At 41.1% G+C, this 18,120-nt stretch overlaps 1 long non-coding RNA gene and 1 pseudogene across 2 annotated transcripts; one reads left to right on the plus strand and one right to left on the minus strand.

Moving 5' to 3' along the window:
* Positions 1–6,049: 6,049 nt before the first annotated feature.
* Positions 6,050–6,932, minus strand: LOC101906426 (FUN14 domain-containing protein 1-like; annotated as a pseudogene).
* A 6,589-nt stretch (positions 6,933–13,521) lies between these two features.
* On the plus strand, positions 13,522–16,940 carry LOC112446999 (uncharacterized). 2 transcript variants are annotated; one of them, XR_003035023.2, is made up of 3 exons: positions 13,522–13,615; positions 15,271–15,387; positions 15,964–16,940. It is a non-coding gene; the product is annotated as an uncharacterized lncRNA (long non-coding RNA). The 2 variants fall into 2 exon arrangements; XR_003035024.2 differs by having other exon boundaries at positions 13,525–13,615; positions 15,214–15,387.
* Positions 16,941–18,120: the final 1,180 nt, after the last annotated feature.

The following is an 18,120-nucleotide window of genomic DNA, read 5'->3' on the forward strand; positions in this document are numbered from 1 at the left end:
TCTAGCAGGAAAATACAAACATAAATAAATGAGAGCAATAAAGTCTCCAAATACACTGATAACACTGACTACAGCACAGGCTGAGTTTGAGGGCAGGAGTAGTTGATCCCAGATTCTTTATGGGTTTCAAGCCCTTTGTGCTCTTGTCCGTCTGATGCTTCAGTAGTATCATTCACCATCTTTCCAACCCCACCCATACTCCCTACAAGTACCCATAAAAGTACTCCTTAATATGTGGAACTGTATTCATTGCTATCCTATGTTAAATTGTATCTTTCTGTGTCAACATTCACAATTATATTATTTTAATTTTAGAATGACCTAAGAGTGTCTCTACCTTGGTAGGAAGCCTGGATCTTAGATGAGATTTAGATCCAGGTATCAGTGGAAAAAATTAACATCTCCTATTGAGTTTGAGTGAACTCTGGGAGTTGGTGATGGACAGAGAGGTCTGGCATGCTGCAATGCATGGGGTCGCAAAGAGTTGGACATGACTGAGCAACTGAACTGAACTGAACCGAGGCAAGATATTACTTCCCTATTGAGAATTTTGGAAATCACATTTCTAAAATAACCGTCAAATCAGTACCTGGTTTCTTGAACACAGTGCCCAAGGGAAAATCCTAAAGAACTCCATTTTATTAACCAATCCAAGGAGCTGGCAAATGCTTTCCCTGGAGAATTTTCTAAAAGCAGGGATCCAAGTCTCAGTGGTAAAGAGCATGAGCGCACACACTCTCAGCATAACATTTTCTCTTATGGGACATTGTGGGCAACAGGCCTAAAAACATCTATGTAGTTTCCACCACAAATGTTTGACTCTTGAATCTGAAGTTCATGATGAGAAGTTCATGGCAACAATTTTACTCCCAGATCTCAAGAGACATGTTTTACATAAATATATTCTCCAAGGGACACATTTGTAATGCTAGGCTTATTAGTATACCTCCGTGTCAGGATGATTCAAGCCTGGCGAGTTTCCTTCTTATTCTTCATTTCCTTTATTTTACAGTCTTACTATGTATTAGATAACCTTTGAAGAAATAACTGAACTTGCTATATAAGCATAGATAACTATTTCACTTTCTTCAGCCTTCACTAGCTGGGATGAAGTGGGGCAGGCTATAGTCTGATTTTGATGGTCAAGTTCACAGCTGCCATCTTAAAAGTGATGCATATACCAGAGTTCTGGCCATTTATCTTGAAAGAAACAAGGACACTTCCACATCATTCCAGGAGGGTTTCTTTTAGATTTTATTCTTGAACACTGTTCTGATATGAGATTTGTCAAAGGAAGCCAACCTAGCTGAAATTTTCCATTATCTGAATCACTTCCTTAAAATATAGCTTGCCATGCTCAGTAGCTCAGTCATGTCTGACTCTTTGTGACCCCATGGACTGTAGCCTGCCAGGCTCCTCTGTCCTTGGGATTTATTAGGCAAGAATATTGGAGTAGGTTGCCATGCCCTCCTCTAGGGCATCTTCCTGACCCAGGGATCAAACCCACATCTCCTGCATGTCCTGCACTGGCAGGCAGATTCTTTACCACTGCTCCACCTAGCTTACAATTTTAAAAAAAAAAACTATTTTGACTCACTTTTAATGATAAGCATGGTAGAGAACCAAACTTTACAAAGACTATAAGAATGTCCTCAAAGTTGTGAAATGAAGAAACTAGATCAAGAAATATTTACATTTTACTAGATTGAACCCTTTGTTTGGAAGACATGAAGGCCAAAGAAAAGGATAAGATCCCTGAGTGGTGCTGGAAAGAGTTCAAAGATCTGGGTCTGGGAGTCTCCTATTTCCAGAGAATGTTTAAATCAGAGACGATTACTTACATTTTATTAAAAAACCCAGCCAAATGACTTAATGAGGGCTGAAGCACATATAGCCATATCACCCCCACATCTTGGCAACCTGCCTCTTTGAGCCATGCCTGGTGGATAAGGATTTATTTCTGTGCTTTTTGTATGCCAAGTGGATCTGACAGAGTGGGGGCAGGAAGGAGATGTTTCATAACCTACTAAAGGAACATGGAGTATGGAATATGGAGAAGCATGTAGGTCAAAGGCAGCACCTGAAGTGAAAGCTGATAAATGGAGAGTTAACAGAAGAGGTTAACTTCTTGAGAAATGAGGCTCACTCCAAGAATCAGGCTGGTTTCTAAATTTTTCTCGTAGACTCAAAGGATTTGGGATGAAAGAGAAATGGATTCTATTGCTATCATTATTTATATGACCTTGAGTGAGTCTTTTGACCTTTGTAGAGGTCAGTTTCCTCATCTGTAAAATAAGGAGAAAGACTGAGTTAAACAATCTTTAAGGTCCCTCGCGGTTCTGATACCCATGAGATGAGAAGCACTGATACCAGAGGGGATTATAAATAGTATCTATCCATTTTCCTTCTCCCCAACAAAAACAAAGCAAGCAAGGAAAAATAGACTACATCCCAGATACAAATTCCACATTCAGACTGATAATGGATTGTTAATATCTACTTCAAATACTACCTTTGTCTTTAGGTTAAAATAAACCCTCAGCTGGGCAGAATCTCTTCAGATTTTCTGGGGGTTGAATTATGGAGCCACCTTATCCTTGCTTCTCTCCTGCCCATGCCTTTTTTCTTCCCCTATCCTATCTGAAGAGCTATGGTTTGCCTGTAGCCTGACTCTCTCTCACCTTCACACCTTGGTGTACCAACCTTCCTTTGCCTGTCTAATTCTTGCATATACTTCAGGATTTACCATAATAACAGATTCCACAAGAAAACCATACACCTTATCCACCCCTCTGGACACTTCTCCTCTACATTCCCTGCTAAAAGCAAAGTCTGATTTAGCTGGTCTTGTCTTTTTTGCTTTCTAGCATCTGAGCATGCCTCCATTACTGTAATTTTTTATTGCTTATTTATTCTTATTTCCCACTAGTCTATAAACTCCTTGAGGGTAAGTATCTTATTTATTTTTGAGTTACAGGTTAAAGCACTTTGCTTGACACTGGGGGATGGTCAGTTAATGTTGCTGAATAAATGATGAAACAATAATCTAACACTATCCAGGAAAAGATGCAGAGAAAAAGTGACATCTTTAAAAGAAAGCCCAGACACATGTCTGCTTTTTCTAATAGTCTATTGCAAACGAATGCTCTGTCACCTTCCCATTGGGAAGAGTCTAACAGCAGAGGTAATACTAATCACTTCACATTTGCATGCAATTGCCAATCTTCCTAAACCATGTTTGGCTGGTAGCAATGGAGTCTAATCTGGTCCCATCCATTGGAGAGCATTTCATTCTAATAGCTGCCTTGCCATAAGTTGGAAATGCGTCACACACAAGCTACTTATTTCTGCATCATAAACTTCTAAAGTTTCTTTAGGCTGATGGGTTTTGTGTTTTTTTGAAGTTGGGAGATGAGCCGAATATTCTTTCCTTTTTAGGTGATGTCTTAATTGTCCCACCCCTTGTGTTGCCCTCCTGTCCCAGTAGAAACCTGAGATTTCTGGGGGTGGCAGGTCTCTTTTCCAAGATGCAGTGCCCTCCTTAAAATCAAAGGTACATTTCCAGATACTGACTAGAGATAAAAGGTCAGCTATTCTTGGAGTTTAAGTCTCAGGGGGTGCACAGGGCCCACTTTGGGGCACACTTCAGTCTTCCCCAAAGCCCCCTAATACATCTCCCTCTAATTCCTTGGGGGAGGTGAGGTAACTGCAGCATGGTGACAGAAAGTGGAGAGTGGCCCTTAGCTGGAGCCATCAATGGCTCAGGACTCATTCTAAGGCTAGATGTTGAGATGGATCGGGGAACACAAAACAAAATAGCAAACAGTCCTAAACCCCATAAAGACTATGATTTAATAAAGAGATAATTAAATTACAAAACAGCACAATAACTGTTAACATAGGAGCAAGTAGATACTCTCTCATGCAATTTCTTGCCTCCTCGATGCCTGGTGGAGTAGAGTGCAATGTGTAAAATGTGATCCTCTGCTGCCCTGGGTATCTATTTTCCTTTGTTCCTTCACAAGTTCCCTACAAGCTGTTCTATCGTCTGACCAGTTCCAGTTATCAACCCAGAGCAGGTGGACAGGAGGAAACAGGTATGGCCTGACTCTAGACCTACCCACTAAGACAAGAGATGTTTACCTCTATCAAGTGCCGAGATCATAGGGAAGAAACTCCTGTGTCTATGACCTCAAAGGCTCACAGTCTGGTGTGTGTGTGTAAGAGGGGATAGACATATAAGATGTTTGCAATCCAATCTTTCTTGACCTTGTGGAAGTACTTATGGAGTGTAGGGACGGTAAGAAGACTACACTGGAGGGCATGTGAGTGTGTGTGAGAGAGACACGGAGAGGACTTTTTTGAGCTGAGATTTGGGAGATGAACAGCAATTTACCACGCTAACAGTAGAAAAAGCAACACAATGGCATTCCAGGCTGGATGCATGTGGTGTCAGGGAAACAAAGGTACACACTGCTCTTACAGAGTTGGGAAAGAGAGGGTTTAGCAGTGATGAGTTGATAAAACTTAACAAGTGGTTAGCCTCTTCCTCTCCCCCAAGAAAGGCTTAGTCTGTAGCGTTGGTTGATTCTCATGGTATAAATTCTCCCACTCTGACCACTCAGTCTACCAATCTGACATCAGTGAACACAGAGCTGAAGAGATACTAACAAGTGACTGTTGCAGTCGATAGGAGCCACCTTCAGCACACCTTGATTTCTTCTCTTCCTGAACCCAAATAACACACAAGAGCTGTACAATCTCATCTTCCGGTTGCTCCCTGTAATAATACTGATAATGTACCTTGAAGTCTATGGCAGATTCTGACTGTCCTTGTGTGTTCGTGGGACTGGAAATCAGGTGATTCCAGTTGTGGTTCTGATTCTCCAAGAACCCTGTGACTTTGGAAAAGTCACTTAGCCCCTTAGAGATACAACTAAGTCTGAGCCCTTGGGTTTCCCAAGACTCTTTCAGAAACTCTAGAAGTCATTATTCAGTTATGCCAAAGATGTACCTTTTCCACTGATTTTTTTCTGGGTCACATGTCTTTTTATCTTGGGACAGAATGGAGAGATCTTGGATTTTAAGACACTCTAGAAAAATTTTTATTTATCTTTACTTGTTCTGATGAATATTTCTTCTCTGTGAAATGGATTTTATCATTATAAGACTACATTCTGAAAGGATCCTTGTCAGTGATTAGGTATTTGAATAAAGTGGGTTTTAATTTCCTTTCAAGATTATTAAGTGATTTAATGGGATAAATTAGCACAGGAATATAGTTGAAGGGTATAAAGTATTGCCCACTCATAAGGTATTGTTTTAAAAAGGTTTTTCTACATTGCAAAAATATAGATATGCTAAAATAAAAATAAAAGTTTATTTATTTTTTAAAATATCCACTATAAGCTGCAATATATGCTATTTATAATATCTGCCTACAAAATAAATGATGATTTCATGCAAAATGATGCTATATTTTAAATTCTTAATGACATGTACTTTATTACTGGAATATATAAATCTGGTGCTCTGTAAGAAATGTTCATAAACATGTGGAATTAAAACAATATGAGTCAATTTTATTTTGTTTTGTATAAGAATAATGTCATCAGATGTTTCAGGATTCTTGGCACTAAAGTGTTTAGAATATACTGAAACAGTAATGAAAACATACAAAAAATTCTCTTTGATTAAGAGTGAAAAGTGTCTAGATGAAAAATTTAAAAGGATGTAAAAATTATCAATAAGTAATTTATCTGACTTAGAGATTTGTACCAAGGATCCACCAATTATTTTCATTTCCTTTTTGCATCAGTTCAGTTCAGTTTAGTTGCTCAGTCGTGTCTGACTCTTTGTGACCCTATGGGCTAGCATGCCAGGCTTCCCTGTACATCACCAACTCCCAGAGCTTACTCAAACTCGTGTCCATCGACTCGGTGATGCCATCCAACCTTCTCATCCTCTGTCATCCACTTCTCTTCCTGCTTTCAATCTTTCCCATTTTCAGGGTCTTTTTCTTTTTTTTTTTTTTTCACAATGGAAAACATTTTATTTAAATAAAATGAGGATAATATTTTACTGGGGAATACATCCAACAATTCATTTTCTCTCCATATCTACATCCAACAGTAGTGTTTTATATTCAAATTTTAAACAAACACAAATTCTTAAAAAATAATGAAAGCCATGTTTTGCTCAGGGATACTATTATCCATATACCATACAGGTTATTTTATAGCAGATACTAGTCTGCTAAATTTCAGATGGCAAAATGCTAAGCAGTGAGTTGGGTATTGTCCAGCTAGTTGTTTCTTGTCATCCTGGAGAATCTGTCAATGTGTAATGATGAGACCATCTTGTCACCACCACTTCTCTTCTCAGAGGTGACTTCACTGTGATAGAACATATTCTTAAGATGCAAGGCCTAGCAAAAAGCCTCCCACAAATCCACTGGATATCACAATGTTCTGTTGACAAATTCTGTTGCTTCTTCTATTATGTTATTGATTTCAGGTGCTGCCTTATTTGCTCATTTCTTAATCTGTCTTTTTGCTTTGTTTACATCTTTTTCCACTCTCTTCCAGTCGATCTGCACATAGCCACTGTGACTGGCAATCTGAAGGAGAAGAAAGCCACCACCTACTGCAGTTGCTGCAAGTTTTCCAACTTTCTGGAACAAAAATCCCGCATACCAGCCACTCACTCCACCCATTACAATCTGGGTGGCTACCGAGTATTTTTCTACCGTAGGTCCGGAACTGTGGCCAAACACTCGATTCCACCAGTGATGTCTTCTGGCATACTCAGTTAAATCCAACACTTCGTAAGAATCATCATCACTTTCATATTCTTGGGGAGGGGGGTTCCGGGTCGCCATGATACCACCGGCAGCCTGTACTGAGGCGGTCCCAACCCACCCGCCTCTCGCCCCTACTATTTTTCAGGGTCTTTTTCAGTGAGTCAGTTCTTTGTATCAGGTGGCCAAAGTATTGGAGTTTCAGCTTCAGCATCAGTCCTTCCAATGAATATTCAGGACTGATTTCCTTTAGGATTGACTGGTTAGATCTCCTTGTAGTCCAAGGGACTCTCAAGAGTCTTCTCCAACACCATGGTTCAAAAGCATGAATTCTTCAGTGCTGCATTGAGGGATGCTTAAAAGCTTTATCTTGGCAACACTAAATCAATCCACTGATTGTGTTATTTCAGACTAACGGTTTGTTCATTCAATGAACAATTTGTCGATGGTTAGGATTGAACTAACAGGTTACTTTACTGGTTATTCATCCACACCATAAGTATTTGTTGCACCCCTGTTATATAAGACACTGTTAAATACAGTTTAGATATAGATATGGGATCAGATTTGAGAATTCTATAGTAGTTTGAATGATGACCCCCCAAAAGAAATGTCCATATCCTAACTCCCCAAATCTATGACATTATTTTTGCAGATACAGTTAAGAATTCTGTAAAGAGGAGAGAATCCTGGGTTATTTATGTGGGTGGGCCCTAAACCCACTAAAGTGTCTTTATGAGAGAAAGTCAGAGGGAGATTTGACAGACAGAGGGAGACAGCAGAGGAGGCTGGGATTGGAATGATGTGGACATAGGTCGGGACATGCTAACAGCCCCAGATGTTGGAAAAGGAAGGAAACTAATTCTACCTAATTTCTCAAGAGAGAGCACTGCCCTGCCTTTACTTTTGTTTCAAAATTCTTGCCTCCAGAACAGCATAAATTTATGTTGTTTACACTATCAAATTTGTAGTAATTTGTTATAGAAGCCTCAGGAAATTAATACAGATCCTGTCTTCAAGGAAGAGAACATATTTTTTTTTCTATATTCTATTGTTGCCTTAATTTGATTAGAATAGGAGTTTGGAAGGAGACATTGCTTCTATTGCTTTCTATTGGAGGTATCAAGATATACAATATTTACCTGAAGAAGGTATTTGAGAATACCTTCAGAAAGAAGAATTTGAGAATTCTTCAAAAAACGAATTGAACTTGGACTTAGAAAGATGGCATGGATGATAGTGTTGCTGGAGGGTGGTGGTAGTGGAGGATGTTTGGGGTAGATGTGTCTGGGATGGAGGTGGAGGAGGGCAAGGTATTACAGAAAGAAGTCTGGATCAAAGGACCTGCCCACAAGCTGTAAAGTGAGAGACCTGTGCAGAGAAGGCGGGGTTTTCAGTTAGTTGGGGAACGGAAGAGACACACATGAGACTGGAACCTGAAGCAACACTGTGTAGTTAGCTAGAGGGTGGACTTCATTCCATTGTCTTCAGGCAATTTGTTTTTAATTTCTTTTCAAGCAGGGGCATGAGGAGGTCAGAACTGTGTTTAAGAAGGATTTCTGACCACAGTATGATTTTGATGGGGAAGGGATTGAAGGTGTGGAGAGACTGGTTAGGAGAAGATAATGCGAGTCCAAGGAAGAAGGGTGTTATGGGCTGAACTTTGTCTCTCCCAAATTCATGTGTTGAATTTCTAGCCTCAATGCCTCAGAATGTGAGTATTTCAAGGCAGGGCTTTTAAAGATGTAATTAAGGTAAAAGGAGGTCTTATGGGTGGGGCCTAATCCAACATGACTGATGTCCTTATAAGAAGAAGAGATTAGGACACAGACAGCACATAGACCAAGGGGAGACCTGTGAGAACGCAGTGAGATGGTGGCCATCTGCAACCCAAGGAGAGGGGCCTCAGAAGCCAACTTGTTGACACCTTGATCTTGAACTCATAGTTCAAGTCATAGTTTTTCTAGACTTGTGAGAAAATTGATTTCTGTTGTTCAAGTCTTCTCATCTGTGGCATCTTGTTCTGGCAGCGCAAGCAAATTAATACATGGGGTTTATACTAGGGCAATTTTGTGACAAAACATAGTACGCTACCTGCAGAATTTTTATGTTTGATGTTCTACCTGGAAATTGGTACTGTTATGTGCTCTCCTAGATAGAAATGTGGCCAACATTAATAAAAAGACACACAATTTAATATCATGACCTCCCAAAGGAGGTGTACCATTGCCTGTTCTAGTTCTGAGTGCATGGTACATCCCAAGGCGCAAGAACAATACCGACTTTATAGTTGCTATATTATCTTAATATCTTTTCAGGGTATTAAACAGGATCTCTTCTGGTTCACAAACTCTGTGCATTTTGCCCCTGCTTTGTTGATCATAAATAATGATACAGGACAAATGCTGCCTTCAGGTCCTTGTTGATTGAGTTATGAAATATGCCCATTGCCTGAGTTTCTGGGCATCCAGGCACAGTAATCCATTTTGATCCTTCTCTTCCTAGCCTGTTCAGAATTTACCCATCAGTCAGTCTACTGCCAGATTAAGTATATAGGTTTGTCTTGAACATGAACAGAAGCTGGGAAGTAAGTGAGAAAGATACGGACTATTCCTGTAGTTCATATCGCAGGCTTCTAAGTGAGAAGAACACATTGTTGGAGCATGAGAACTGAGTGATACAAATTAACTGAGTCAAATACAGCTGTAAGACGCGGGGCCAGGCGCCCCAAAGGATGCCTAGTCAGGTGCCCCAGTGGGGGATATTGTGATGTTCTTCAGTCTTCTGAGTGGGAAAGTTTGTTTTTCAGCCGCTAAGTTACACCCAACTCTTTTGCAACCCCGTAGACTGTAGCCCGCCAGGCTCCTCTCTCCATGGGATTTTCCAGGCAAGAGAACTGGAGTGCCATTTCCTTCTCCAGGAGATCTTCCTAACCCAGGGATCAAACCTGGGTTTCCTGCACTGCAGGCAGATTCTTTACCACTGAGCCACCAGGGAAGTCAAGTGGCGAAGTTGCAACTCAGGAAAAGCAAAGGAGGTAAGAAAACTCAGACTGGTCTTAATATTTTTCCCATTTAAACCTTTTTTAAGGTCTCTGGAAAATATGTCTACTGACTGCTTAGTCCTGTGCTACACGTTACGGCCTCTGTAGAGCTGGCTGAATGTGCTGAGGATCATGTACCACCCTATATGTTCTAGGGGAGAAGGAAAAGCCAGGCTTTCAGGAAGCTGATGATCATTGAGGAGGCAAGTCTTATGTTTTCTTTATCATTACTGTAAATTAGTGTGGAACAGACTGAGCTATAGTTGGCTGACTTACTTTGGGGTATCAGACAGCATCTGATTATTTGCTAGTATGTTCGCAACAATGAGCCAAGTGAGATGGGAGCTATGAAAGGAGAGTAAGGCCCATCTCCATCCCAAAGAACTCTTAGGTCAGCTGAGTACACTTACTTAGATGAAATAGCAGGTGATAAGAAACAGTGTTCAAATAAATGGTGTCACTCTCTATGTGCTTGAGAACTTAGAATTTCATAAAATTAAGAAGATTGCATAAGTCAGTTTAGATATAGGAGGCTTTGTGAAAAGTAGGGCTTGGGATACTCATTAATTCATTTATTATTCATGCATTTTCCATCTACACAGAAAACATGAGTTGTATATAATGTTCTAAGTTCTGATAAAATGTTGAAGGAGACAGGCATGATTCCTATCCTTATGGAGCTTACAGTCTAATGTGAGACAAAATGGTAGCCATATAATTACACAGATATTAAGTTATAGACTGTGATAAGTGTCTTGAAAGATAAGAGGGGGAGTAATGTGGAGGAGGAGGCAGTGAGACTGATAGTTACGCAAATACCCAAAGGATGAGTAAGAGAATTAGACTGCGGATGTAGAGAATATTCTACTTCCCTGGTGGCTCAAATGGTAAAGTGTCTGCCTACAACATGGGAGACCTGGGTTCAATCCCTGGGTTGGGAAGATCTCCTGGAGAAGGAAATGGCAACCCACTCCAGTATTCTTGCCTGGAAAATCCCGTGGACGGAGGAGCCTGTTAGGCTACAGTCCGTGGGGTCGCAAAGAGTTGGACACAACTGAGCGACTTCACTTTCACTTTTCGTGGAGAATATTCTGGGTGTAGGACACACCACTTCATGGGAAATAGATAGGAAAACAGTGGAAACAGTGTCAGACTTTATTTTTTGGGGCTCCCAAATCACTGCAGGTTTTGGAGTGCATGACTGCAGCCATGAAATTAAAAGACGCTTACTCCTTGGAAGAAAAGTTATGACCAACCTAGATAGCATATTCAAAAGCAGAGACATTACTTTGCCAACAAAGGTTCGTCTAGTCAAGGCTATGGTTTTTCCTGTGGTCATGTATGGATGTGAGAGTTGGACTGTGAAGAAAGCTGAGTGCCGAAGAATTGATGCTTTTGAACTGTGGTGTTGGAGAAGACTCTTGAGAGTCCCTTGGACTGCAAGGAGATCCAACCAGTCCATTCTGAAGGAGATCAGCCCTGGGATTTCTTTGGAAGGAATGATGCTAAAGCTGAAACTCCAGTACTTTGGCCACCTCATGCGAAGAGTTGACTCATTGGAAAAGATTCTGATGCTGGGAGGGATTGGAGGCAGGAGGAGAAGGGGACAACAGAGGATGAGATGGCTGGATGGCATCACTGACTCGATGGATGTGAGTTTGGGTGAACTCCAGGAGTTGGTGATGGACAGGGAGGCCTAGTGTGCTGCAATTCATGGGGTTGCAAAGAGTCGGACATGACTGAGCGACTAAACTGAACTGAACACACAAGTGCAGAGACTTGATGGGGAGAAGGCACTGCCTACCTTGTCTGTGAAAGGCAATAAGCCAGTTTAACTGGAGTGTAGTAAGGGAGAAAAGAGCATCCTGTGGGGTGAAGAGATTTTTCTTATTTCTGATGTTTCTAAGGTCATAGATATCTTTAAAGGTCTGTTGAGAGTTATGCATCCTCTTTCCAGAAATATGTTCATACATTCCCAGTTTTGGAAGTTCATAGATTTGCACAAGCCTGCCCATGAACTTCAGAGTAAGAACTTCTGCCTTAGGGACAGATGAATTGGAACTGTTTCTCTGGCAGAAAAAAAAGTTTTGGCACAGAGAGAGGTCAGGGAGGAACAGTGTAGGAAGGGGGAGGCAGGGGGTTCCTACTAGGCAGGGTTTTTATCAGTCTTGCTCCAGTTCCACTGAAAGCTCTCAATTTGTGGAAGTCAAGGTGAATTCTAGGGGAAGGGATATTTTTATGCTTGTATGCATCTTGAATTTGCTTGTAATGCTTCCAGTGGCATTTGGCCTTTAGATAATGACTTCTCTCCTCCTCCTGGTTCGGCTCTCGTCTCCCAGTGCAGTTCCCATCAACACCATTGAGTTTGTACAGTGTACGAGGGAGGCTGCGGCAGAGAAATAGACTCCATGGTGTTGATTTTCTGACTCAATGGGTTTTGAAAACATTAACAAGAATATTAGCAAAGCTGTTGAATACAAACCATTTCCTAATGCAGTTTTAATTAGTATTTGGCCAGTTAAATTAATCAATTTGTAAAGTACGTGGAAAGAAAGGTTTATTAAAATAGAATTCATGTTGGTGAGACAAACCTTTCAACTTAAAACTACAACTGGATACTTCCTCCAAATGCAAAGTGTGGGCGGGTAGGTATGCAGATCCCCTGTGGAGACTATTTTCAATATTAATTATCTTGCTGTGTCTTAAATGGTTTTTGTTTGAGTGTTAAAAGGTTTGTGAAGATTAGATTATTTAAATGGCAAAAATAAATTTTCCTGAACTTGGACAGTCTTTCACAGTCAACTGTAAAAAGCTAAAAGGGGTGAAGAGAGAGGGTTTTTATACATCTTGTTTCTTCTTTTTCAAATGAGACAACCTGAAATAGTACAAAGGAAAGCAAGGTGTGCCTGAGAGGAAAAGTAGTGGACATAAAACACTGTTGACTTTCTTAGGCTGACAGTCACCTGGGTGGAAGGCAAAGCTAGTAACTGTGGCCATGGCCAAAAACCTCATCATGAACTGTACTCCCTGAGCTCAGAAACTTCTTAGTTCAGGTGTCAGGAGGGCTCAGGCAGAAAATGTCAGATAGAAGTGTGCGGTGTGACTGCTCAGAGAAGGGGCTGAGACACGCCGCAAGGAAAGGGAATGTCGTCTGTCAAACTGAACGCCTGGCTCTTCCCCAGAGCCGATGTGTATCATGAGCCAGGTTTCATCTGAGTTCAGCAGATGAGTAAGGGTCTAGTCTACCACAGGGCTGTGCTCAGCTCTGAGTCAGACCTGTCCACAAAGAACTTGCTTTAGGGCAGGGGAGAGAAGTCTCACGAATCAGTGTAACTTCTGCAGATCAGGCTGTGTCCTACAGGGGCCATGATGAAGAGGCCTCAGGTACAGTAAGCTCACAGTGAACGCTGGATAATCCTATTAGTTTCCTAGGTTTGCCATAACAAAACACCACATCCTGGGTGGCTAAAACAACAGAAATTTATTTTCTCACAGTCTGGAGGCTGGAAGTTCAAGATCAGGGTGTTGGTAGATTTGGTTTCTCCTGAGGCTTCGCTCCTAGGCTAGCAGATGACCACATTCTCTGTGTGCATGCCCCGCCCACCACAGGTTTCTTCGTCTTCTTACGAGGACACTGTCCTATAGAATTAGAGCCCTGCCCTTATGACCTAATTTCACCTTTATTACCTCCTTTAAAGGTTCTGTCTTCAAATGTAGTCACAATGGGAGCTTCAGTGTATGAATTTGAAGGAGACATGATTCAGTTCATAACAGTGAGTGAATGCATGACTGGATGGAAGGGGGAGTAAAAAATATAAGTCCATAGTGCTATAAAAATAAATGGAAAGAAAAGATTAATTTTGACTCAAAGATTTAGGGACATTTCTTAGAGAATGTGTGATTTGAGCTAGGTCTTGAATAATGGCAAGGATGTTGACAGGACAGAATGAGGGAGGGAAGGGAAGCTATATCTTGCAGAGGACAGAGAAGAATTTTATAAGAGTCTAAACTTGTAAAAAATTATGTCCTGTAACTCAGTATGATGATCTCCACACAGGAGAAAGATGGTGAATTAAACAGTAAAATGTTATCATATGTCAAAATTGCTGAAATACATATGATGGTAAATTGAAAGGGGAATGGGAAATAAGAATTTTTTAAATACGGTGAACTATACACAGAGGCACACAGAGAAGAGAGAAGAGCATGTATTTAGGAAGTGAAAAGAGACAGATCCTTCTGTCTCCTGGATTCTGCCATTTGTGCAATCATACTGGGAATGGGCAGTATGCTCATTTCTTACTCAGTCATCTGTTCTTTGTGATGTGAAAATAAAATACAAATGAACTAGGTATTGCTAAGACAGCTCTCTAAAATGGAGCCAGGAGGCCCTTGAGAAAGTGTGATTTCTGCAGTCTCAGCCTGGATGGAATCTGTCCTTTTGACCTCGTATTTTCCTAAGAAAGGCATCTAAGACATCTGCCAGGAACTCAAGATGCCTATCGGAACTTACCCTGAAAAAATCTCCTGACAGCCATCCCTTAAGGACTAATATTTTCTTTCCTGTGTCAGAGCACAACTTCTGGCTTTTGCCTTTATAAACCCCTGACCCTGTCTCTTCCCTGGGACACTCTTTTTGGTTTTACCCAAATCTGTGTATCTTGGATTGCAATTCTTTTTTGTTTAAGTCTTTATTGAATTTGTTGCAATATTGCTTCCGTGGTTTTTGTTTTTTTGGCCAAGAGCATATGGGGTCTTCGCTCCCCAACCAGGGATCAAACCTACATCGTTTGGAAGGTGAAGTCTTAACCACTGGGAATCCCTGAACTGCAGTTCTTAGGACCCCGGATAAAGTCTTCTCTTTCTTTTTTATTTTCTTTTGGTTGACAGTGAGAATTTGTACATATGCAGTTCATCTCCATATCGGCAGATAGAATGTTCTGGAGTCTAAATTTGAATATTTTCACCTGATAATTTCATATAAAGACAAATTTTAGTTATTGTTTTACTATTCAAATGGTTATTAGTTGGATGAAGAGGCAAGTCATTGTGAAGAATAGGTAGAGATGAAGAGAAGAAATAGGGGATGAGGGAGAAGACACAGAAATAGGAGTCAGATGGGTTTACAGACAGAGTGTTAGTCAAAGCAGCAAATTAGTTTTGTGAATTACTTTCATAGCTCCCCTGTTGTTTTCACAAGCTATTGAAAGGCAACACAATCAGGATTCAATACCTCTCTTAATAGAATTCACTGTTAACCAGTGATAACCATCCTTTGACTCCTCTTCCTCAAATCCTAAAATGCTCTGTTTAGAATGGGGGAAAGACAATAGCCCACATGGAATAAGTTATTCTCTGGGCTTCAAAACAGGGAGCAGAGCGACACCACCCCACATTCAGCTGATTTTCAGTCTTCTCCTGCCTCCAGTCACACCTGAGCAAATGACACTCCCATCATCCTCACAGCTGGTCATGGCTTGAATCCTCCTTGTGAGGGTGGCGAAGAAGATCCAGGCTTCTCCAAGAGGAGGTTTCAGAATTCCAGGTGTGTGTAGGGGATGTGCAGAGGAGGTGGGGGGTCCAATCAGTTGCTGATGTAATTTGAAATCTCCTTGCTAAGAAATTCCTGTGCTCCCTTGCAGACATAACCCCCATGCCTGATCACACTTGGTTTCAAATCACTGTTGTAGAATTCTAATTTATGATCCCCAGTTCTGAACCAAAGCCTGACGCTTAGTTCAGAGGAGGCAGAGGACCACGGAACTGGGTCTGAGTAGCCAGAGGGCAACAGGAGGGTTTTGTTGTCTGGGAGCAGGGACACATACACTAACTACCTGAGCTGTCTGTCTTTTCTTTTCCTATTGCAAACCATCCAACCCACCTGAGTGATCTTCCCAAGTCTGCATGGAGTCATGGCGTCTCCTACTTAAACCCAGTTCCCCTCAGGGTCCTCAGAATAATAAGTTGTCTTCATGAAAAGTCCCTCTTAAATCTTTTTTAGCCTCACCCTGAGTATATGCAGGCTATTGGGGGAGGACCAGGGGTCCTTAGGTAATATTGAATATTTTTAAAGCCTTAGGTGATTGTTGGCCCTAACGAGCCATCTTTTCTTCCTCGGCAGGCTTCCTGCACACTACTTAACCACAGCCTCTCATCTCGTGGCCATGCTGATCACATTTGCCATACCCAAGAATGTTCCCAAGAATGGCACAGACACAGCTGGCTGATTCACTCAACGGAAAGTCAGAAGATTAGAGTCTATGTAGAAGGAGATTTAGACACAAGTTCTCGTAGCAGAAATTTCCCTACTGATTTAGAAGGGCATTCTTTGTTGAAACAATAGATTTCTGAGAAGATTTCTCTATTTCTCTCCATTTTCCTGTAATACAGATGCCAGCCTTTTCCAGATGGGACTGTTTCCACTCGATTTTCAGTGGTCTGATTTTTAGCTGTCATGACCCAGACTGTTTTGCCTCATGATCCCATAAAGCACACAATAATAGAACCACTGGCATTTTAGATTCTACTGCAATTCATATTGTGTTTAGCACTTTCTTCCCCTGTACACTTTAATTTCTGTGCATGGCTGAACCACCTCATTTCCACGGAAATGAAGTTAGTGGCTGCAGGTGCTTCGGTTCTAGAGGTGGTGATTCATTTCTGAGCTCTGGTGTCCTTTCACCCCTAGTGGGACAAGTGCACACACACGTATGCACACATAGAGCTTCATCTTTTCCAGACTGTGTTATTTTCATTATTTTTCCTAAGAGTGGATTTAGAAACAAATCTTTGTTCTGGTCCCTTGTTTTTAAGACCAAAGGCCCTTAGAAGTCATAGATCAAGAGCATCTAAGTGCATTCTGGCTGGCCATGATAGCCAAAGGCTTGTTATTTTATTGACATTTCCTAGTTTTGATTGAATACATAGACAAACATACAGTGAGACATACACAATGTCAACCATTTTTTATGGAACTGTTTCTTAATGCATCACTTAATTGATCAGTGCATGCTTGTTGAATGAAGTAACCATTTTTCCTCCCTGGAGTTCAACTGATTATCAATAAAAGTCATCACATTGGTTTGGGTATACAGACAAGGCTTTAGCTGCATGTTAATATCTTTGCCTTTCTCATTATTTTCGTGGTTGTATAAGGAGTCTAATAACATCTGAACGCAATCTTTCTGAATGAAGTAAGTTAATGACATCTTATGCTGCCTCTATGGGAAATATTTTTTTTCACTTAAGTAGTGTAAGAATTATAGAACTTCCTGCTGCTACCACACTTGGTGTTACACCAGGTTAAGTCCTTGCCATTCCTTTTAACATCTGTTGGTAAGAACTGCTCATTCCCAGAAGAACCACGGAAAAGACTGAGACTGGGCTGCCCCCATTTTAGCATCAGGTCAGATATTTGTCTTTCCTGTCTCATGCTACTGTCGTGGCTTCCAGAATACCTAGGGTTTTTGCTTGCTTTGTCTTCAATTTTGTCCAACACAGGTTTGATTCATTTCCTTTTGGCTCTTCATTTAGTTTCCTACTCGGTCCTTTTTATCTGTTGAATTTCCTTAACTCTTGACCAGTTTGCACCTCAGATATCTTCCCTAATTCAACTTGATACTTTGAGTCTTTGAAATTATTCCATCAAAAACATGAATTCAACCAAGTGTGAAGGTTTCTAGTTCAAAACACTGAGACGGAGGGTTCTGGGTGAATTTATGGAAGATAGGTGGGAAAGATGGCTGGATCAATGGGTAGGGGGGCATAGCCGAGAGCACATACAGGGAGGGAAAGTTTATAATAAGGGTAAGAATCTCTTTTCAAAGGATGTTCCCCCAAAAGGGTGATGGGTATGAGGAGTTAAAGTAGAGTCATGGATAGAAACTAAGGTGATTGGCTGGAAATGGCCACATGAGTGAGCCTTCTGACCACAGAGTTTGCCTCTCTGTTGATAACATAAGAATTTCATTTGAAAGAAGTGGAGAGGCAGAGTGCTTCAAAGAGGTTTTTCCCTTTTTTGTCTTTTTGGGGGGATTCTCCAGCTTGCCTGCCTGTGATCCCTGTGTGCACCATAATAGAAACCTGCCAACATACAGAGCTTTTCTGCAGCCTCTCCCTTCAGGGCTCCAGAGTTGAAACCGAAAGGGCCTCTCTGGCATTAGTGATGGAAGACAGGCATTTAAGATGGGGTTAGAAGAGATGCTGATGTGGACATATGGAGCAGAGTGGGGAGAATGAAGGGCAATTCAGGCAGTTCTGGAGAGTACAGTGGTGAAAG

The sequence above is a fragment of the Bos taurus genome, chromosome 1, assembly GCF_002263795.3.
Source record: "Bos taurus isolate L1 Dominette 01449 registration number 42190680 breed Hereford chromosome 1, ARS-UCD2.0, whole genome shotgun sequence".
Classification (NCBI taxonomy): Eukaryota; Metazoa; Chordata; class Mammalia; order Artiodactyla; family Bovidae; genus Bos; species Bos taurus.